This window comes from Jaculus jaculus, chromosome 13 (genome assembly GCF_020740685.1).
Source record: "Jaculus jaculus isolate mJacJac1 chromosome 13, mJacJac1.mat.Y.cur, whole genome shotgun sequence".
NCBI lineage: Eukaryota > Metazoa > Chordata > Mammalia > Rodentia > Dipodidae > Jaculus > Jaculus jaculus.
In genome coordinates, this window is record NC_059114.1 from 93,880,699 (window position 1) to 93,903,696 (window position 22,998).

General features: G+C 43.5%; 1 protein-coding gene across 4 annotated transcripts in view; it reads right to left on the reverse strand.

Moving 5' to 3' along the window:
* Smim3 (small integral membrane protein 3) overlaps positions 1 to 22,998 on the reverse strand; it is a 116,990-nt gene that overhangs the window by 70,892 nt on the left and 23,100 nt on the right. For 2 of the 4 annotated variants that reach the window (XM_045132476.1, XR_006633184.1), the window contains exon 1: positions 13,660 to 13,967. The exons of 1 other annotated variant lie outside the window; for it this stretch is intronic. The gene's annotated coding sequence lies outside the window, so the exon portion shown is untranslated. Of the gene's footprint in view, positions 1 to 13,659; positions 13,968 to 22,998 lie in introns of those variants that run through there. One more of the 4 variants, XM_045132477.1, reaches the window with a different exon arrangement.

Sequence of the window (22,998 nt, forward strand, 5' to 3'; positions counted from 1 at the left end):
CTCCTTTAACTCCAGTGCTGAGAGTGGCAGACACCAAAGCTTTGCAGGTGCTCCCTGGTCAGCCAGTCTAACTAAAAGTTAGGGAATTCCAGGTTCAATGAGAGACTCTGTTGCAGTGAAATAAAGTGGAAGAGCAATAGAGAAGGACACCTAGTGTCTCTCTGAGGTCTCTCCCCATGAGTATACAGGAGGAACAAAGCTACACACACCACACCACAGCTTATACACACATACAAAAGAAAGAAAGAGAAAGATAGGGAGAGAAAGGAAAGGAAGAAAAAGAATCTGGCCAGACAAGGTGGTGCATGCCTATAATCCTAGCACTTGAAAGGTGAAAATAGAAGGATCAGGAGTTTAAGTCCAGCCTAGACTAGAATTCATAATATTGCCTCAAAACTAAAAACACAATGAGCTGGAGAGATGACAGTTAAGACACTTGCCTGCAAAGTTAGTTAGATTCCCCAGTAAAGCCAGATGCTCAAAGTGGCACATGTGTCTGGAGTTCATTTGCAATGACTGGAGGCCCTGGCACACCCATTCTCTCTTTCTCCCTCTCTCTCCTTGAAAATAAATTTATACATACATATATATGTGTGTGTGTATACACACACACACACATATATATGAATGACAGCCAGGCATGGTGGTGCATGCCTTTAATCCCAACACTCGGGAGGCAGAGGTAGGAGGACTGCCGTGAATTCGAGGCCACCCTGAGACTCCATAGTGAATTCCAGGTCAACCTGAACTAGAGTGAGACCCTACCTCGAAAAAAAAAAAAACAAAAAACCACACATACACAAAACAAGAAGTTGGAGAGATGCCCTAGCAGTTAAGGCATTTGCCTGCAAAGCCAAAGGACCCAGGTTCAATTCCCCAGGAACCACATAAGCCAGATGCACAAGGGGTACATGTGTCTGGAGTTCACTTGTAGTGGCTAGAGGCCCTGGCATGCCCATTCTCTCTCTCTCTCTCTCTCTCTGTGTGTGTGTGTGTGTGTGTGTGTGTGTGTGTGTCTTCTCTCTATCTCTCTCTTACTCACTCTGCTTGCAAATAAATAAAATTTTTAAAAATTTTTACAAAAAAATACAAAATGAGGCTGGGTATGGTGGCGCACACCTTTAACCCCAGCACTCAGCAGGCAGAGGTAAGAAGATCGATGTGAGTTTGAGGGCAGCCTGAGACTACAGAGCAAATTCTAGGCCAGCCTGGGCTAGAGTTAGACCCTACCTCAAACACACACACACACACACACACACACACACACACACACACACAAAATGATACAGGGTTGGTGATGCATGTCTTCAATCTCAGCACTGGGGAGGCAGAAGTACGAAGATTGCTGTGAGTTCAAGACCAGCTTGGGGCTACAGAATGAGTTCCAGGTCAGCATGGGAAGAGTAAGACCTTGCCTCAAAAAATTAGTAATAATACCCAGGTGTAGTGGTGCACACCTTTAATTCCAGCACTCAGAAGGTAGAGGTAGGAGGATCACTGTGAGTTCGAGGTCACCCTTAGACTACATACTGAATTCCAGGTCAACCTGGGCTAGAACAAGACCCTCCCTCAAGAGGCCAAAAAAAAAAAAAAAAGGATAAAGTAATTTTATATTGATGAGCTCCATTTTTTTTTGTGAGACAGAATTTCATGTAATCCAGGCTGGCATAGAACTGGTTCAATGGCTAAGGATGATCGTACACTTTTGATCCTCCTGTCTTCACTTTCAAAGTAATGGCTTTACAAAAGTTATTTGCCATCACACTCAGTTGACACACTACTAGAGGGCTGGAGAGATTGCCCAGTGGTTAAAGGTGCTTGCTTATAAAGCCTGATGGCCCAGGTTCAATTCTCCAGTACCCACATAAAGCCAGGTACACAACGTGGTATATGCTACTTTGTTTGTAGTGTCAAGAGGCCCTGATGCACCCATTCTCTCTCTCTCTCTCTCTCTCTCTCTCTCTCTCTCTCTCTCTCTCCCTCCCTCCCTCCCTCCCTCCCTCCCTCCCTCCCTCCCTCTCTCTCTCTCCCCACCTCCCCCCTCTCTCTCCTTTTCCCTCCTTGTAAATAAATAATAAATTTAAAAAACACATTTATACAATGCTAGAGATTGAACTCAGTGCTTCATAAATGCTAGGCAAGTACTCTACAAACAGAGTTACATCCTCAGCCTCTTCCAAATTATATGAAATGGAAAAAAAGAATAAGCAGTACAAGATAGTACAAACAGAAGGATGACTCCTTCTGTTTGGATTTGAAGAATTAAGTAGATAGACAAATAAGAACAAGACAGTAGAAAATACTTTCTGAGTGTAATCCATCCTGGGAAAGAGTTAATAGTGGTTACCTTTAAAGGGAGTTGCACCAGTGGTAGAAGAGGTTTTTGCTTTTCATTCTTCATTCTATCATGCCATTTGAATTTTCTAAACATGAGTATGTATTTTAATCTCTTTATCCCAACTAAGTTAAGAGAATAATAGGATTAGGGGATTGTTCTTTATAACTTTCTGTATTAAAAAGAGTAACTACATATAAAATTTATCTTTGAAGCAGTGTGTCACTGTAGCCCAAGCTGAGCTGGAACTCACTCTATAATCCAGGCTGGCCTCAAACTCACACTGATCCTCCTACCTCACTCTTCCAAGTGCTGAGATTAAAACCATGTGCCATCATGTCCAGTCATAAGTTTTAAATAAAATGAATATATGAAACTAAATCAGGGGCATCCCACTGCTATATACCATGCCCAATACCATGGAAAGATCACCCTAGCATAGTAGACAGAATTTCTGGGCTCCAACCCCCAATTTACAAAATGAGAATAAAGAGGAGACAGGAGGGAACATTGTGTCTCATCACCCAGGGGATCTGATGCACATTCAGGTTTGGGTACCCCTGGACTCAGCAGTCTTCAGGGTCTCTCACACCCTCCCCAGCACTAAAAGTTGGGAATTGATGGCTAGCTGTGTGCCTTGTAGTCAGACCTTGCAGACTTGGACAAGTTCCAAGATGAAGGAGACACCTCAGAACCAAAGGACTTTCAGGCTAGGGCCTGTAGAACAGAGAGGCACAGGCTGGCCTGACACAGCACAGAGATGGAGTGACTCTCTCCAGAGTCTAAGACATACAAGTATGAGTCATGGCAGACCCACAGTGCTAAAGAGGCATGGGGTAGGCGAAATCATTCTTTGTAATTTCTCCAAATTACATCATAGTTAGCCAGCCTTGGGACAGAGGAGCCCCACAGAAGCCCTTCCAGTAAATCCATTAGCATCTGATTCTGCAACTTCAAATGCCAGGAATCTTCTGATGCCATAATCACCCTTGTTGGTTTTCATAAACCAAGCCTGTTATTTACAAGAACACAGGCTGCAGGGTTCATCCACAATCACAAATCATGGGATATGAATGCAAGAACCAGCCCTGTTGCAGAGATGGGTATGAAATAGGAGGCCTTCACCACCCTCAATCCTACCCATTCCCAAACAGGCATTCACATACATAATCTGATCATATCCCAAAAAACAAACAAGTAGATAAATAAATGAAGTATTTTACAGCCTGAATCTGAGACTGTACTAAGACCCTCTTATCTAAATGAAATTGTTTTTAAAATCCAAAATCTGAAAACAGATAAAAGTAAATACTTGAGGTGAAGTACAGGGAAAGGGTTGGGGGACTTGTGTTCCCACCCACTCAGTAGGGCTGCATAAATAATTTAGAGAGCCAAAGCACTAGAGAGTAGGGTCCCCACACCCTGTGCATATACAATTCACAGGAAAGGCAATATTGAACCAAAACACACGAAATTTACCTGGTATGGAATTAAAGTATGCATCTTCTAGCTAAACAACAACAACAACAAAAAGACAAAATTATTTTTCCCAGGTTTGTGTGTCCTTGCTTGCTGTAGTCTGCATAGTTAATGGTCCAGCATGGCTATTTTGAGCTCTTCAGAACAGTTTTTTTTTTTTTTTTTTTTTAAAGAGAGGTTTTATTAGAGTAAGAGAAGGAAAGAGAAGCGATTCTGAAGAACTCCTGCCCATGAGAAGGCCGAACCCCAGAACAGTTTGAAAAGCACAGGTTGAACCAGGCAGGTATACTGGAATCCTCAGCACTTGGGAGGCTGAGGTAAGAGGATCACTGTTAGTTTAATGGAAGCCTGGGACTACAGAGTGTTAGGTCAAGCTGGGCTAGAGCGAGACTCTACCTCATGGTTGTGGGGGCAGAAAGAAAAAAAAGCAAAGCACAGGTCATCATGCCCTCCCAAAGCCCTTCCTGTTCTGAGACACTGTTGGAGGACTCTAAGATAGGCCAGACGCTGGCCAGGGAGATGCTGTTTTACTCTTCTCTGTCCTCAAACATGTTTGTTTTCTCCCCATGCAATAGAGATTCCAGATACTAGGAAAGGAAAACATTGCCCCCAAATAAGAACTAAACAAATTATATGTGCAGCATCGTTAATTATAAGCTGAAAAAAAACTTGCTTTAAAAAAAAAGCAGGACTCTTAAGCTCTGCCAGCTGACTTCTGTTTGACCACATTTGGCATCTGGGTGCATTTGCACAAAAGTGTGTATCCTGGCACATCTAATTAATAGATACAGATCCATTTGTTTGTCATTTGCTTCACAGACAAACTTTTTGTTGTTTCTGATTAATGGCTCATGTCAAAATTTATCTCACATCATAGATTTAACCCTACTAATGACAAGAATATAATGTTTCTATGACCATAGGAAGAAAAACAGCACGAGTTTGAACTACTATCATTTTCAACTGGAAAACTTTATTATTTACTCAAGCACTCAGGAGGCAGAGATAGGAGGATTGCCATGAGTTCAAGGCCATCCTGAGAATACAGAGTGAATTCCAGGTCAGCCTGGGCTAGAGTGAGACCCTACCTTGAAAAAAACCACAGGCTCTGATGCCAGTCAGCTGGAGTTTAAATATGGGTTACCATTTTCTGGCTGTGCAACCTGGAATAAGTAACTTGAACTTCCTCATACTTCTATTTGCTTAGCTGAAAACAGAACCAAATATGGGAAAATAGTATCTACCTCATAGTATTAGAATTACTTGAGATAACCACACATAGCATATAACAGTGTTCTAACAGAGTGGGCTCTACAAATATTAATACTAATTATGGTTAGAAACTCCTGGCTATAAGGATTCACTAACCTAAGCAAGTATCCTCCCTCCTTGAGCTAGAATTTGTTAGTATCTTAGACTTAGATGGTATTTTTATTTTAGTAACAATGATGACACATGATGCTGTGGTTTGGATATGGTTTAATCCTCAAGAGTCCTCAACAGGACAATACCATGAGGTAATGATGCCTGGATTAGGTCATGGGCACTGCCTTGGAGGGACTAAGGCCCAGTTTACAGGGGTTGGTTAGTTACCACAAAACTGAGTCATTATATAATTATTTCACATGTTTAGCATATATATATATATATATATATATATATATTCCCTTTCCATTTTACCACTATGAATTGAACCTCTAGAAGACTGACTCACACAGGAAACATTTTGGAAGAAGATTCAGAAAGACTAAGAGTCACAGGATGGAAAGGAGTATCCTGAGACAATGTCTCCCCCACAGAGAGAGACTGGTACATTCATAACCCCACATTGAATACCAGTAACCCCACTGAGGAGGACACTCAGTGGAATGAAGGTGGGGGACAGGGAACATAGTATAGCCAGATGGAAATATGACTAACAAATTCATACAGGAAAGTTCTCAATTAATTTGTAAAGTGAGCTGCAGCCACATTTGTTGCTGCTATATTCATAATAGCTAGGAAATAAAATCAGCCCAGATACCTATCAACTGATGAATTGATAATGAAGATGTGGTATATTTACACAATGGAATTCTAGCCAGCAGTAAGGAAAAAAAACAATGAAATCATTAACTTTGCAGGAAAATGGATGAACCTGGAAAAAAATCATACTAAACAAGGTTAGACAGGCTCAGAAAGACAAATACCATATGTTCTCTCTCATATACAGATCCTAACATGCAATAGTTTGATTTGTTTGTGTTGTAGTAAGCATCAGTAGTTATGTGGTTAGGAAACCAGGATGAGGCTTGGAGAGAGGAGAAGCAGGGAGAGGTGAGAGGAGGGAATACTCAACAGGCAAGTAGGGACAGAATACAGGGGATGGAAGGGTCTGGGGGGACTGGGTTAAGAGAGGGAGAGGATGGAGGAGATACACAAAACTAATGATGGCATGAATCAGTACCTTATCCATTGAGCTATCTCCCCAGGCCTCCAATATTTTCTTCTGATAAGTTGATTACCTTCAGTGTTTGTTACAGTAACAGAGAGCTAACTAACACAAATACTTAGGACGATGCCTGGTTCACAGAACTTCATATAATTAAACTGAGCACAGAAAGAGAAGTGCCTAGTATTAATTAGGGTGTTGTAACTGCTCTAAAGCTGGTCTGAGTTCAACAGAGGAAACCACAGTGATAAGTTTTATAAAGCAAACAGCCTTTGATGGTCCATCCCAAGCTTTGAGCTTCCACTGGAAACAGCATACCCTTCACTTCTGAACTGTAGCTAACAGTTAACATTTGAGAGATTGCCTATGGTTATACAACTGGTTTTACCACCAAGAAGCTTGCTAAGGAAGAAAGCAATAAAAGAAATGACTTCCTGCTAGCAGGCAAGTTTATTATTTCAAAGTAGGAGAAAAGGCAGATAGGAGCAGGTGGCATCCTGCAGGTGTGGCTCTCATCCAGCACCACTAGAGATCTGAGCAGACAGTTCCACTACTGTTTCCTTCCCAGCAGACACAAGGCCAGAGAAGAGCCAGTCCTGATTCACTGGTGCTGAGGGTTATCTGAAGACATGCGACTCTTCAAGCATCTTATCGAATGTGAACAATGATGACTCCGAGGAAACCAGTCTTAAGGGTTTGCCAGCATCATCCACCTTTCAGGAGCTCTCTCTAAAGCTTTATCCTTAGAGCTACTGAGACTCCAGGGAAGAATGAAGTATTTAAGACACAGAGGCTAATCCAACTTCCAAGAAGTCCCACTCTACCTTCAGCTTACAGCATCTAATGACCTGTGTCCCATCAGCATATTCCACTTGAAGACCTATATACTTGCTCTATTCTTAGAATGCTACCAATGCTTAACCCATGGTTTCAGCTGAAATATTACCTTCCAGTCGGAAGTTTTTCCAGACTCACTCTGTTAAGCTACCATTGACACCCACCAGGCAGTATTTGTATTTCTTCTTATTTTATTTTCCTCATATACTTTTCACAGTCTAAAACTAGCTTATTTGGCACTTGTTGATTTGTTTTTATTAACTTTTTCCCAACAGGCTAATACTTTCTTATTTAGGCTGAAGAGTTGACTCTGCAGTTAAGGTACTTGCTTGCAAAGCCTGACAGCCTAGGTTTGATTGCCCAACACCTACATAAGGCCAGATACACAAAATGGTGCATGAATCTGAAGTTTGTGGCAAGAGGTCCTAGGCGCCCATACTCATTCTCATTCATATTGACTCTCTTCCTCTCTCTGCTTGCAAATGGGCTTGGGGATCTGAACTCAGGTCTACATACTTGTGTAACAAGCGCTTTACCCCCTGAGCTGTTTCCACAGCCATTTTCATCATTTTTTGAGGTGTCTGTACATTCAAGGAGGATTATGGAGACCTCTTTATTTCCCAGCCCAGTGTCTACATAACAGGCCTTTTAGAACTAAGTACTCTAGGATTCCTTCCTGTTGACCTGCTTGGGCTAGTAAACATAAACTCTAATTTGACTCCCTTTATGCAGGAGCTAAGCATGTTGGGAAGGGTGAACAAGACAGGAGCCCTTCTTTCTCTGTTCTCCAAAGAGGACAGGGAAGGTGATGAAAAAGGAGATAGGTTTTCCATGCCACATCCAACATGAAAACTTCCTAGCCTCATATTTACTCTTAAAAATAGAACTTCTTCCATTGTACAATAGTTAGCCTCAAATACTTGCTGTTTCAACATGGTCATTTTACCAGGGATTTTTTGTGTCAAGTAAAAGCCCAGAAAGAAGGAGTGGACAGGACACACAAACTATCAAAAATGTGTCTTGTGTCAAGTAGAGGCCTTTCTCTAGTGACCCGAGATCCCTAAGAAGCACTCCGTTCTCATTTCACCCCAACTAGCCTGTCTCCTCCAAAATTCCTGACAGTCTAAAGATCTGTTCATTGCTTGGGTTTCTGCTCCTCTGCAGCTGCAAAAATGGAAAAACATGAGTTTTTTTTTTTTCAAAGAGATCAGAAAGGCAGCCAAAGCTGCTAGAGATTCCACAAAGACTGCATTTGACCAATTAGTCACAGAATCTTAAAAACCAACAGAAGAGAAAACCTAGGCTAAATCCACAGCATACTGTTTAAGGCAGAACCATTCACTATTATCTGCCAGTGACTGTGGGCTGCTGTGTGCTGGGCTGACAAAGGAGACTCCATGAGAAGGGCTACAGGGACCCCGTGACACAACATGTTGCTAAGCCTCTGCCTTACCATGTGATCCTAAACCAGTCACTCTCTCAAGAGACAGCCTCTGATGCACAAGGAGAATATTGTCTCCTATTAACGATAGACATGTCCTGGTCCCCAGAAACTTGGATATGGATAAGGAAGTATGATTCACTGGGCAGAGCCATGAGATCACAGAGAAGATACTTTGCAGATGTAATTAGAGGGCATTTTATCGGGAGATTACCCTAGATTGCCCAGGTGAACCCAACTGTTCAGAGGGCCCCTAAAAGTGAAGTGGAGTTAAGCTTGTAGTTTAGCTAACGGAGTGCTGCTTAGCATGCACAAAGACCTGGGTTTGATCTCAGAACTACATAAACCAGGCATGGTGGTACATGCCTGTAACCTCAGCCCTTGGGAGGTAGAGGCAGGAAATTCAAAGTCTTGTCTACATAGGAAATTCAAAGGCAGTCTGAACTACCCTGTCTCAAAAAAATAAAAAAACTTTAAAGCAGAAGGCAGCATTGGGGGGGTCAGATGAAGGGACACAGAAAGGATTGCTGGATTGAAGAAGGAGGAAGGAAGCTGGCAGCTAAGGAATACAGCGGCCACCAAAAGCAAGGACTGGCCCTCTGTTTACAGCCCAAAAGAAAATGGTGATGGTCCCACAACCATAGGGGGATTTGGGGGTTTGTTTTTTTTTTTTTTTTTTTTGGTTTTTCAAGGTAGGGTCTCACTCTGGTCCAGGCTGACCTGGAATTAACTCTGTTATGTCAGGGTGGCCTTGAACTCATGGCAATCCTCTTATCTCTGCCTCCCAAGTGCTGGGATTAAAGGTGTGCGCCACCATGCCCAGGTACAACCATAGGTATTGAGTTCTGACTACAACTCAGGAGACAACTGTTCCCTGCAGCCTTCAGAAAGAAAAGTAGTGTGACAACATCTGATTTAACTGTTGTGACACCCATACTGATTAACCTATAGAGTGCTAACTGAATAAAAAGAAATGTTTAAATCTACTAAATTCAATCATGGTAAATTGTTAATAGTGCATTGTTAAATAAATGCATACTGTGATCCTGAGTAAATCCCTCTTTCTAACTGGACTTCAGTTTTGCTGTTCACCAACTAGAAATAATGGACAAGGTGATTTCTGAGGGTCTGGTCCACTCTGGGAAACTGACCACAAGCATTCCTGTTGTGCTACTTTCCCCTGCAGCTCTTACCCCAGGACCAGAATAGACCAGGATTGAAGACCTTTCCCAAAAATGAAGAAGAATGAAATAAAATAAAAAGCAATGTTTTCAACAGGCCCCAGGTGTTTACTACCCAAGCATTACACAGAAAGGGGGATGGAAGAAAGAGATTGATTAGTACTTAAGGCACTTGCCTGTGAAGCCTGAGAACCCAGGTTTGATTCTCCAGTACCCAGATAAGCCAGATGCACAAGGTGATGCATGCATCTGGAGTCATTTGTAGTGGCTGGAGCCTGTGGTGTGCCCATTCTCTCTCTCTCATAAATAAATAAAATATTTTTTAAAAATACAGAACAGGGGCTAGAGAGAGGGCTTAACAGTTAAAGTGCTTGCCTGCAAAGCCAAAGGACCCAAGTTCAATTCCCCAGGACCCACTAAGCCAGATGCACAAGGTGGCACATGCATCTGGAGTTTGTCTGGAGGTCTTCACATGCCCATTCTCTCTATACCTCTACCCCTCCCCTGCCCCCCCCCTTTATATATATATATATATATATATGTATATATGTATATACATATGTATGTATATGTATATATGCATGTATGTATATAATTCTTTATTATATAATATATATATTAATTATTTAATCAATATTATTTAAAAACAGAGAGGGCTCCTAACTTGCCACTTGTCACTTCCTGAATGGATACTCCAGAGGAATGAAATGAGGTAGGTGTCTCGGAGAACAAGAAGGAAGCTACAGGATCAACTGGTCAAGGCTGTCCAGAGCACTGAGTTCAGCATCTGAGAGCCTTGTAGAGATGAGGAATGAGGTGATTAGTGATATTTGCTTAGGGTAGGGATCAGGAGTAGGGAGTGACATGTGTGCATGATACTTGTCATAAATTGAAACTAATTTGAGAAACTTGGTTTAGGTTTTCCTTTCTCCTCCTCGTTTCTCTATTTCATTCAGTCTGATCCTACCTAGTGCTCACCAGTCAGCCAAAGCAATAAACAAGGAAGCTGTACCTATATACAACACACAAAGCAATTTAAACTGTGCAGCTTGAATCTGTCTTGCTTTGTCTAAAATGCCAGACAATTCTGATTCTGACCTGTTCCCTTTCCTGGCTATCCAATAGCCTTTAACACCCTGTTCTTTCTTCACAGTCACCTTCTGCCTCTAGTGAGCAGTAAGGGGACAAGAGTCCCTAGTGATCCACCAGTACGCTGGCTGGCAAATTCTCATTTAACTTCCCCCAGGATATTCTGTCAGTATGGCAAGATCCAACTCCTGTTTCCACTGAGTTCAGAGGATAGGCCCTTAAACCAAACTTCCTGGAATCACATTTTACCCTGACACTTACTGTGTGAGATCTGGGTGAGTTACTCTCTCTAGAGCTCAGTTTGAACTCTTATTAATTGGAAAGCACCTCTCTAATAGGATTATGGTAGAGGTTAAATGAAAGAATATATGCAAATGATGACAATTATGCCTAGATCACAGGAAGCACCAATTAATGGCAAGTAGGATTATTATTCCATCATTCAGTATGTATGGCCAAGATGGGGGTTGGGTAGAGCCTGAGAGTGTGGTGATGCCAGCGTTTACTCCTATAAACTGTGGAGGGGCTACTGATGCCGATCTCTACATGGCAGATGTGTGAAATCAGTGTAAGATTGAGCAAAATAAAGATCCTATCTCCTTGGAGATAGCCCCTTCATTTGTATATTTTAATCCATAGAGAAGAACTTTTGTGTGTGTGTGTGTGTGTGTGTGTGTGTGTTTATTTTAGTTTTTTGAGGTAGGATCTCACTCTAGCTCAGGCTGACCTGGAATTCACTATGTAGTCTCAGGGTGACCTCAAACTCATGGTGATCCTCCTACCTCTGCCTCCCCAGTGCTGGGATTAAAGGTGTGCACCACCACGCCAGGCTGAGAACATTTTCTAAGGAGAGGATCAGAATATAGTTGGGAAAGCACCTGAAGTTGAATCTGCCCCCTACCCTTAGTCCACCACCCCCTGGGCCCAGCATCTGACCCTACCACATCCTTAGAGGTTGTACTTTTTTCTGTGTTTCTGACTCCACCACTACTGTCTGGCTACACCAAAGAAGGGGAATTCCCACACCTTTGTGCAAAGGAGCCTACAGTTGTGAGATTCGGAGGTCAGGTTGGGAGACTCTGGAGCATGGCTTGTCACCACACAGAAGAGAAACAGACCCCTGCTGCAACAGAGACACACTTGGTGTGTAATTCTTAAAGTTCAGCTGGTAATCTTGGGCTATAAGAGGGTCTACACCCTTTAAGTTCTCTCTAAATTAATACTGGTGATCTCATTTAACTTCACTCTCTGTTGGAGAATCTGCTTCTCTTTTTCAGACAGGAGCAGGACCTGAGGAGATAAACAATCCAGAGCGCTCCACCCTGGCCCCAGCTGAAACCACAGAGGAACTGGGGATATAAGCAAGAGAGCTGCTTTCTTTGTGAATCTGATATCAGCACAAGGGTGAAGGAGATAGACACGGAGGACACTCAACACCTACCAAACCAGAGATCCAGTGGCTCCTAAGAGCCCCTCACTGAAGGAGACTTAAAACACCCAACATGGCTGAGGGAGTTTTGCAGAAGTCTGGGTGGAAAGATTGTTAGAACCATAAGTTGGGACATTTGGCACAGACATTGCCTCCTCCCTGTAACTGACTGCTGCCCACATAATGCATGACCCACAATTCCCAAAGGGTTGACCTGCATCTCCAACGAGGATGGCCTCTTCAGAAAAGGGGCAGGGAGGAGGGAAAGGATGGTACTACCATATGTTGTTTGCATACTAAGTATGTCCATATTGAATAAATATACACAAAAATTTTTAAAAAGTTCAGCTGGGCTATCAGGTGTGTTCTGGTGGTCAGTGCGTTCCTTGAACAACCCAAAAAGTACACGTTATGGTTACCCACAAACAAACAGCATCTGTCCCACTCCGACTTCCGTGTTTACATATGGGGAAGAGCTGATCAAGAGAGGGGAAATGCCTCAGTCATGGTAACTGAGAATCTCCAGGACAGCCCACCTCCCCGCAGAACTGCTCTTCTCACCCCACTCGGATGAGGCATTCACACTCCCTCTGGACTATTGACCCACTGTGTGTAAGCACATCATGGCATATAGGGAATATCTGATAGGTGACTGATTGATGAGCTTCACCATGCAGCCAGGAAGCTTTCAAGATCAAGGACAGCTTTCGTGTCCACTAACTGTGCACGATGCAAGGGCTGACCAGACCCAGCTACCAGCAGTATTCTGTTAGTCAGGAAGAAACAAGTGGAGCTGCATCCAAGCTACTCAATCAGAGTAACACCCGATGGGTAATATTTGCTCAGGTTTTTTGTGGTCTACACTTTTCATATTAAGTACTTTATCTACAGGCCCTGTGCCAAGTCCTGGTATACCACAGTGATGAAGATAGGTGCGCTGTCCCCACGCACAAGGAACTGGGCCGACCTGAGTAGTGGGGAAACTAAGTTCCAACTGAAGGAACAGATAACCCAGGAGAAGGAAGGAGCCTGGAAGAAAGGCCCATTGTCCAAGATAACTTTAACCACTCTTTTTCGTTTGCTTTGTGTCTAAGGACATTTTCCCCCATTTCACAGACAGAGTAACAAGATTCCCAGAGATAATGAAGTAAGTAGTGATAGAACCGGAGCTAAAAAAAAAAACACCTGTACTTACTCCAAACTCCCGGGCTCTAATAGCCGGTTGTTGGGGTGTTGCAAAGAGCCAAACCTTGTGTGGCCTCCGGGCGCACCCAGGCTGGGGAACTGGAGGCTGACGCCAGGCCAAGAGAGCCAGGAGCGGCCGGGGAAGGGGCGAATTGCCCTGGGAGAAACCGAGTGAGTGGGGCTGGGGCTCCCCCATCCAAGCCCGGCCTCCCCAAAAGCCCAAGTGTGCGAGCAGAAGGTGGCTGGACTTACCGGCAGAGAGCGGGAGGGAAGGGAAGAGGGGTGGGGAGAAGACACCCCAAAGTGGTGGGGCAGGCGAAGGCTTGCTGAGGGCTGGGGGTCCTGGGGAAGCGAAGGCCAGACCTCGGGTCTGAAGTGCTCTGCTCCGCTGACCCCTGCAGACTCACCCACCCGGGATCCGCGGCTCCAAACCGTGCAGCTTCCGCCACGGTCAAGTCCGAGCCTGCAGAAGTTGCCCGCGCAGCAGCCCCTGTGAGCTTTTCTCGGTCCCCGCCCCCGCCAAGCTCGTCCAGGGCTCCGGCACCGGACGTCCGAGCCCCGCTCCCCTGGGCCCGGGAGCGCGCGCGAGCTCGGGACTCTGGCGTGCGCAGCCGCTGGGGACCGCCCTCGGGACGAGTCCCGCTCGGCTCCGCCCAGTCCCCGCGGCCTGCTGGGGATGGGGAGGCGAACCTGAGAGAAAGAAACCCGGGGGTCTGGAGCGCCCCCAGTCGCTTCGCGGGGTACTCGGCCTGTAGTCACAAGGCACTTAACCGTGGGGCGGCTGTAAACGGAGGGTTAGCCTACAGTGCGTCCTCCAAGGTCTTTTCCATTTGTAGTTTAGACAAAGGAAAGTCTAGTGAGTGGGTTTAGATAGAGGATCCAGAAATCGGGGTTTCTGGTGTGCAGTATGCTGCTGGTGCTTAAGACACTTTGCTTCTCTGTTCATTCGCGCATAACGCAAAGATAATAATGTATGTCTCTTGCCAAGTCGAGTTGGCATGTGTAGAATTAACAGCCATATTGGTGTAGAAATGTTCATTTTTTTCCCATTTGTACAGGGTTAACACACACTGTATTAAATATGTGAGGTCTAATCTGTGTGGGTTTAATGACAGAAACTAATAAAGTATTCTCTAAATAAAAATAAAATGTGTCAGCTGGGTGTGGTGGCGCACGCCTTGAATCCCAGCAGAAGTAGAGGATCGCCGAGAGTTCGAGGCCACCCTGAGACTACATAGTGAATTACAGGTCAGCCTGAGCTAGAGGGAGACCCTACTTCGAAAAAATAAAAAATAAAATAAATAAAATAAAGACTGATTAACAGGGGGAAGGGATTTGATGGAGAATGGAGTTTCAAAGGGGAAAGCATGGGAAGGAGTGAATTACCATGAGTTATTGTCTACAATTATGAACGTTGTCAATAAAAAATAAATTTAAAAAAATGTGTGTCACAGTCCTGTTGTAAACATTTACTTAGAGGACTGACTTGCTAACTGCGTTTACACACTTCTGAGCATCCTGTTTATTTTGTGGTAACATCAAAGTCCAAGATAAACAACAGCTCAGCATAAATTAAATCTGAGAAGCGTTTCATTCTTTGTTCTTGGTACTGTTTCTATCTCTTACTTCCCTCTGTGGCCCATGGAATGAGGTGGGGACTTTTAATTCAGTGGCATTTCTTTCCATCTTACTCTTTAGGGGGAGGAGCACACAGAGGAGGCTACCAGTGCCTGGAAAAGCATCCCAGCCCAATTGTGTTTCAGTTTCTGTCTTTTCCCAGGGATACATGCCTCATCCTGGCCCGAATCGGAAATGATAGAAGCCTTGGACTTACCCTGCTGTTTCCTCTGACTCAGTAATGAGGTCGGCAAAAATGGTGTCAAATCATCATTGCCAGCTCTTTGAAGGAAGAGAATGAAAAGTGATTTGACAAAAATTCTACAGGTTATCATTCAACAGCATGCTTTAACTAAAAGAGAAAATGTGGAGTCCTAAGCACAAATACAGCCAAATTCTGAGAGCTTTAGTATAAAAATGTTAAAGGAGCTGGGCGTGGTGGCGCACTTTTAATCCCAGCACTTGGGAGGCAGAGATAGGAGGAGCACTATGAGTTCAAGGCCACCCTGAGACTACAGAATGAATGCCAGGTCAGTGTGGGCTAGAGTGAGACCCTACCTCAAAAAACCAAAAAAAATAAAAAGTTAAAAAAGTTAAGGGAGGATAGTCTCAATTCAAAGTTTTCACTGCTTACTAGGACTGGATGGGAGGTGTCCTTTAGATGTGTTAATATTTTTACTAAATTGGTTCTGCTTCAATGAACTTAGATACTTTTTAAAGGATGTGAATCCTTTACTGTCAATTGCTATAAAAAAGCAAGCAAGAGGACTGGAGAGATGGCTTAGCAATTTAGGTGCTTACCTGCAAAACCGAATTCCCTAGGACCCATGTAAGCCAGATGCACAAAGTGGCGCATGCATCTGGAGCTAGTTTGCAGTGGCTGGATGCCCTGGCATACCCATTCTCTCTCGCTCGCTCTCTCTCCAATAAGCAAAACAAAAATATTTTAAAAAGCAAGCAAGAGTACAATTTGGAGTGTGTGTGTGTGTGTATTAGAATTATAGGGGCTTGAAGAGATGGCTCAGTGGGTAAAAAGACTTTCTGTAAAAGCATGGGAACCTGAATACAGATCCCCAGAAGCTACTTAAAGCTTGAGGCAGGCAATAGTGCACACCTAAAAGCCCATTGCCTCTACAGTGAGAAGGGTAGCAGAGACGATTGTTTCTGAAATGCACAAGTAAGGGTTTTTGCTTTCTTTTCTTCTTTTTTTATGTTTATTTATTTATTTGAAAGTGACAGACAGAGAAGGAGGCACAGAGAGAAAGAGGGAGAGAGAATGGACACGCCAGGGCCTCCAGCTACTGCAAACGAACTCCCCCTTGTGCATCTGGCTAACGTGAGTTTGGGGAATCGAGCCTTGAACCAGGGTCCTTAGGCTTCACAGGCAAGCACTTAATACCTAAGCCATCTCTCCAGCCCCTTTTCTTCTTTTTAAAAACTATTTTATTTTTTATTTTTTGAGAGAGAGAAAGAAATAGGCAAACAGAAAGAGAAAGAGAAAGAATAGGTGTCAGGGCCTGAAGCCACTGAAAATGAACTTCAGACACATGTGCCCTTTTGTGCATCCGGCTTATGTGGGTCCTGGGTAATTTAACCAAGGTCCTTTGGCTTTGCAGGCAAGTGCCTTAACCACTAAGCCATTTCTCCAGCCCTCTTTCCTTCCTTTCTTCTTTCTTTCTTTCTTTTTGTTCTGTTTTGTTTTGTTTTTGAGGTAGGGTTCCACTGTGGCTCAGGCTGACCTGGAATTCACTATATAGTCTCAAGGATGGCCTCGAACTCATAGTGATCCTCCTACCTCCTCCTTCTGGGTGCTGGGACTAAAAGCATGCATTCACCACACCCAGCTTTTCTTTCAATTTTTTATTATGTACATTGTTATTCATCTGTTAAGACCCCTCAATTTGGCAAATTATGCTTATGAAAACTGAAATGAAACTTTTTAAAATGATACTTTTAGAAATCAGTAGTAAATACATTTACTGAGTTCCTGGCCATGTAATTATCTGAATAAATTCACAGAATCTGCTTTCCTCTTTACAAGAAAAAATTGGATGAATATGTTATACAATCACTGTCTCCAAAGAGTTCCATACTTCAGAATCAGTTATAATCACTTAATCACAGGGTTTGGTCTACTGATAACTGCTCTTATTAAGTCAACCCTTTCTGTACCTCTGGTTTCTGCTCTGTGGCATGGGGCTCCTTCCCACCCTAGCTAATGCCCAGCTGATGCACAAGCACACTCCAAATGTGCAGCAACTAAGCCTAAAGCAGATTCAGACTGTTATTTTTTAAATTTTTGCATGTGTGTGTATGTGTGTGCACATGGATGTGCCCTTGCACCACACATGCACTTGCCTGCAAGGTTACTAGCCTGACGTGGCTGGAGCAGAACACCGGAAGCCCCACTTTATTGCTCTTTGGCCTGGTCTTGTTCTAACCCCGAGTCACTTTTTAATGATTCTAGAGCTTGCAGAGCTCCAAAGATTTTTGGGTCTCTGCTCGCTTGTAGAAAAAGTCTTGGCTACTCGTGGCCATGCTCTGCTGCTCATTCACGTGGTCTATGGAGAATTGAACTAGGACCCTCACAGGCCCCCCTGTGCTTGTACAGGAAGTGTGCTTAACCACTGAGGACTCTCTCTGGCACCTAAGACTATTAGAATCCTGTCCGTGGAAGAAAGCAGAGGAAAGTCACTATGAAAATTAAAGGAAAAAAATTATTGGTTTAAAGCCTGTTTAGTGTTATTAATTTTTTATATTTTTTATATTTTGAAGAGCAAGAGAGAGATAAAGAGCCAGAGACACAGAGAGAGTATGGGTGCACCAGGGCCTCCCATCACAATAAACAAACCCCAAATTACATCGATGCTGGAGAATAGAACTCTGGCTGTCAGACTTTGCAAGCAAGTGCCTTTAACCACTGAGCCATCTTTTCAGCCCTTAGTGTTATTAAATTGAAGAGTATATTGGTTAGTAGCACATAACTGTGCTCCAGCTTTGTGAAGGAATGTCCATCCGTGTCTACGACACTAGTGGTCCCTGAATCAACAGTCAGAACATAACCACATATTTTGGGCTTCTTCAGTGCTCCACAGACTTCCAGGTGCCAGTCTGTGCACCTTGTGTCCAAGGCTTTTTCTAACATCACAGAAGAATAGTCTGCTAGTTTGCTAGTCTAAATTCCCAAGAACTAACACTCTCTCCAGGAACAAGACTGTCTCCAGTAACAAGGTATAAATACCCGAACTCCCTAATTATTATTGGTGGAATAATTCTGAGAAGTCTGTTTGCATTGTTTCCCAGAGTGTCTCTATGGAATATATAAATAAATAAATACTGCGTTGGCTGGTTTGATCACATAACCAGATTGGCTCCTCTTCCCAGAAACACTTCCCAGTTTCAAGTCCTAATTCTCAAATACTCAAAGTTATGCTTAACTCTATTTGAGATCTTACTTCAAAAAAAGAAAGGGAGGAAGGAAGGGAAAGAGAGAAGGAGGAAAAAAAGACTGAGGTAGGAAGGGGAAAGGAGGGAGGGAAGGAGGAAGGAAGGAAGGAAGAAAGAAACTGGGGAGCTTGGGAGATTGCTCAGTGGTTAAGGTGCTTGCCTGCACAGCCTAAAACCCAGGTTTTATTCCTCAGTGCCCATGCAAAGCTGTATGAATAAAGTGGTACATGCATCTGGAGTTCATGTGCAGTGGCACTATGCCCTTGTGTCTTTTCTCTCTCTCTCTCTCTCTCTCTCTCTCTCTCTCTCTCTCTCTCTCTCTCCTTGCAAATAAATCAATAAAAAAATATTCAGATAAAAATAAGTTTAAAAAAAGGAAAGAAGCTGGGGATGAGAAGATGGTTTAGTGGATAAGAGTGCTTGCTGCATACACATGAGAGCCTAAGTTTAATCTCCAGCACCCATGCAAAAGGCTGAGCATGGCTGTGCATGCCTGTAACCCCAGTACTGGGAGAGACAGAAACAAGAGGATTGCTGGGGCTTCAGTCTAGCCATGCATGGTGTACAACCACTGTCTACTTTACTTTCATTAGCTCATCTTACTCTCTTGATAAGGAGCAAAGCTTGTTTGCAAAAGCCCTTGGCACCATTCCAAATAGGCTGGGCTCTCACACTGCAGCAGCAGTAACTTCTCAGCCCAAGTTAGAGCTCTGAAGATCAGATTAATGTGTTTAGCAACTGACTGGCTCTTTCTTGATGCTTCTTATTAAATATGCTTTTTGTGTAGTAACTATCAAGCTTTATGGGTTGGAACAAATTAAAGACTGAACAAGTTAGCTTCATCCCTTCTCTTAAACATTAAAATGTTTGGTCCTTTCCTGGGTGCTTTTATTTTTACTTCAGACAGGAGATACAGATAGTATTAATAGTGATCTCTGAAAAAATAAACTTTCAGGGCTGGAGAGATGACTTAGCAGTTAAGGCATTTGCCTGCAAAGCCAAAGGACTCCTAAGTTTGATTCCCCAGGGCCCACATAAGCCAGGTACACAAGGGGCACATGCATCTGGAGTTCTTTTGCAGTGGCTAGAGGCCCTGGCGTGCCCATTCTCTCTCTGTCTATCTCTCTTCTCTCTATCTTTCTCTCTCTGCTTGCAAATAAATAAATAAAATTTAAAAAATAAGTGCTTTTAAAGAAGTAAAACTTTCAATGACTTAATTCCACCAAATCATTAAACTGATTGCCTGCTGGCCCCACCAGAACCTCATTGTTGCATGATTCCAAATGAGTCCCTTCACATTGTAGTCTGTGTGCAAACTGCTCAAAGCTAATTCAAGAAACCCCACAAGCTCTACCTACCTTCAAAACATTCCAGGATCCATGCTCATGCCACTCTTGCCTTTTGCCTGGATCACTGGCACAATCTGCTAGCTGACTTCTGCTCTTTTCTTTTCTTGTGTTATTATCTCAAAATATTTGTGCCCAGAGCGACCCTTATAAAATGTAGAGTGTGTCATGGCTCTGCTTAAAATTATGCAATTGTTTCTATTCCCCACATCCATGGGGATCTTTTAACTGTCCTTAAAGATACCACATAAGCTGCCCCCACTCCACTGGTGACACATCCTCAAGGACCAGACCATGATCACTCCTTAACAACCCTCCTGGCCACTTTGCTGTCCCTCTGTTGAGCCTGGGAGACTGACCATTCTCTGCCTAGAAGATCCTACCCCCAGAGACCCATGGAGCACACAGCTTCAAGAGGGACACTCATAGAACATTGAGGGAGAAGGGGACACCTGCCTAGCCAGCTAGACCAGCTGAATCAGCCCCAGAAATCAGGACCCACATAAGCCAGATACACAAGGTGGTGCAAGTGTCTAGAGTTCATTTGCAGCAGCTGGAGGCCTTGGCATGCCTATTATCTCTCTCTCTCTCAAATAAATAAAATATTAAAAATATGCTGGGTGTTGAGGGACATGCCTTTAATCCCAGCACTCAGGAGGCAGAGGTAGGAGGATCACATGAGTTCAAGGTCACCCTGAGACTACAGACTGAATTCCAGGTCAGCCTGAGCTAGAGTGAGACCCTGCCTCAAAAAAACAAAATTAATTAATTAATTAATTAAAAATAAATAAACAGTAAAACGAAATTTACTTTGCATGTGTGGTGTGGTATGATGTGGTGATGATAATGGTGGTGGTGGTGGTATGTGTGTGTGTGTGTGTGTATGTGTGTGTGATTGTGTGTGTAGAGTACAGTGGTGTGTGGTATTTGCAAAATGTTCAGAGTCCAGAGGAAAGCACTGAGTTTCTTCCTCCATTATTCATCTATGTGTTTCCTTGTGACAGTCTCTATTCTGAAAACAAACTTGACTTTTACCAACCCCAAAGATTCTCTAGTCTCTGCTCTCCACAGGACTGGGATCACAGACATTTATGGCCATGCTCAGTTATTTACATTTCACCTATGGAATTTCCCTTAGATCTATAAACTGGAAATAAATCTCTTCTTCCTCTAAACTATGCCAGTTCCGATGTTCATCCCAGCAACATGAAGCTAACTACAACAGAAACATGGTACTAGAAGTAGGGTAGTATTTCTGAGATCAATTTAACCATATGGATTTTGGTCTTTTGGAACTTAAGCACTTGAAGACTATGTATGGATTTTGTACTTGGGACTGAAGATGCCTTCCAGAGCAGTAAGCCAAGTTTTGTAGACTATTCTGGTGAGAATTTGAAAATGCTAATGGCTAGGCATGGTGGCACATGCCTTTAATCCCAGCACTTGGGAGGCAGAGGTAGGAGGATCTCCGTAAATTCATGGCCACCCTGAGACTACATAGTGAATTCCAGGTCAGCCTTGACTAGAGTGAGACCCTACTTTGAAAAAGAAAGAAAGAGAGAGAGAGGAGAGAGAGAGAGAGAAAAAAAAAAAGAAGAAGAAAGGAAGGAAGGGAGAAAGAAAGAAGGAAAGAAAGAAGGGAAGAAAGAAAGAAAGAAAGAAAGAAAGAAAGAAAGAAAGAAAGAAAGAAAGAAAGACCTAAATGAAGAATTGTATTTGTAGGCTTTGCTTATGAACTTTCAAAGGGAAAGGAAAGACCACAGAGAACTTTGTTGGAAATGGACCACTGACATCAAGGCTGGCTGTGTCCTGCTACCTCTACCCAGAGAGTTAAGATTGAATTTGAAAGTAATGGAATTATGGAAGCTATAGAACTGAGAGATATAAGATTTAAAGTTGGAAAAATTTAAGTAATTTTAAGGTTACTGGTACAGAGACTGGTTGCTAAAGCTGCTATTGTTAAAGAGATTAGCACCATTAAGCATGCATCAAGTACTTTACATTGAAGCAATGGAAAGGATACCTGAGGTGATTCCAACCAGGAAAGACTCAATGGTAGGAAAACAACCTCTTTAGAAAGAAAAAAAAAAAAATGCTGTTGTTCAAGATCACAATTTATTTTCTCATAATGGCTGTGTCAGGCATACCTGGTATTGATTTTGGAAACATGAAAATGCATTGAAGTAGGGTAATGAAGTACACATGGCTCCAGGAGCCCTTGCTGAGAAAGGGGTTTTATTAAAGTTTGTAATTTGGCTCTCCAACCTTGTGGCTGAAAGAGGTGTCACTGGGGGAAAATCCTAAGGTCACCTAATGGTGGATTTGGGGGTGGGTCTGAATTCTAGCCCAAAGATATGCAGAGCAGTTTGGGCTCCTACTGCTTGCTGGGTCTTTTTGTTGTTGTTTGGCTGTTTTTTTGTGTTTGTTTGTTTGCTTGCTTTTTGTTTTGTAATTGTATTGGTGCTGGGGCTGGTGCTTTGCTTGTTATGGTTTTACTTTCTACTTGACTTTATGGAAGGAGCTTCTTCCACCATCTTGCCATTTCTAATCTTTCTCCGTCATGGGTAACATTGCCTCCCACCAAAAAAATAAAAAAAATCTCAGATTCATGGAATAAGAGCTCTTCTGAAAGTTAAGGGAATTAGCCCTCCCAGAGGGAGGCAGGCTCCTTTTGAGATAAAGCCGTCAGGTCATTTCTGGATTTCTGGGCATCCACATGGTCCAGACATGTGGACCAACATAGCTTATGTGGCTAGGAAACTAAAAGTTCAGGAAGGAAATTTCCCCTCACTCCCTTTAAGCAGCGAAACTGCAAGCCAAGCACTCTAAAATGGTCAGAGTCAGGTGGCAGACAGACAATGGCACCTCTGCCCGTGCAGGTGCCATGTCTCTGCCTCCTCTCCCAGTGGCCCCAAGAGAGGTCCCTTCTTTTCCCAGTGGCCTCCCAGCAGTCCAGGAGGCCCCCTCCTTTCCCAGTGGCCCCCGAGCATGCCCCCTCCTTCTTCAGTGGCCTCCCAGTGGGCCGCCTTCCTCAGAGGCCTCCTGGCAGTCCTAGAGGCCCCCTCTTTTCCTAACGGTCCCAGGGACACCCCTCCCTTTCCCCTTCAGGTAGCCAGAGTCCTTGGCCTCCTGGCAGTCTTCTTGGCCATTACCTACACATGTACTAGACCAGACACGGGGT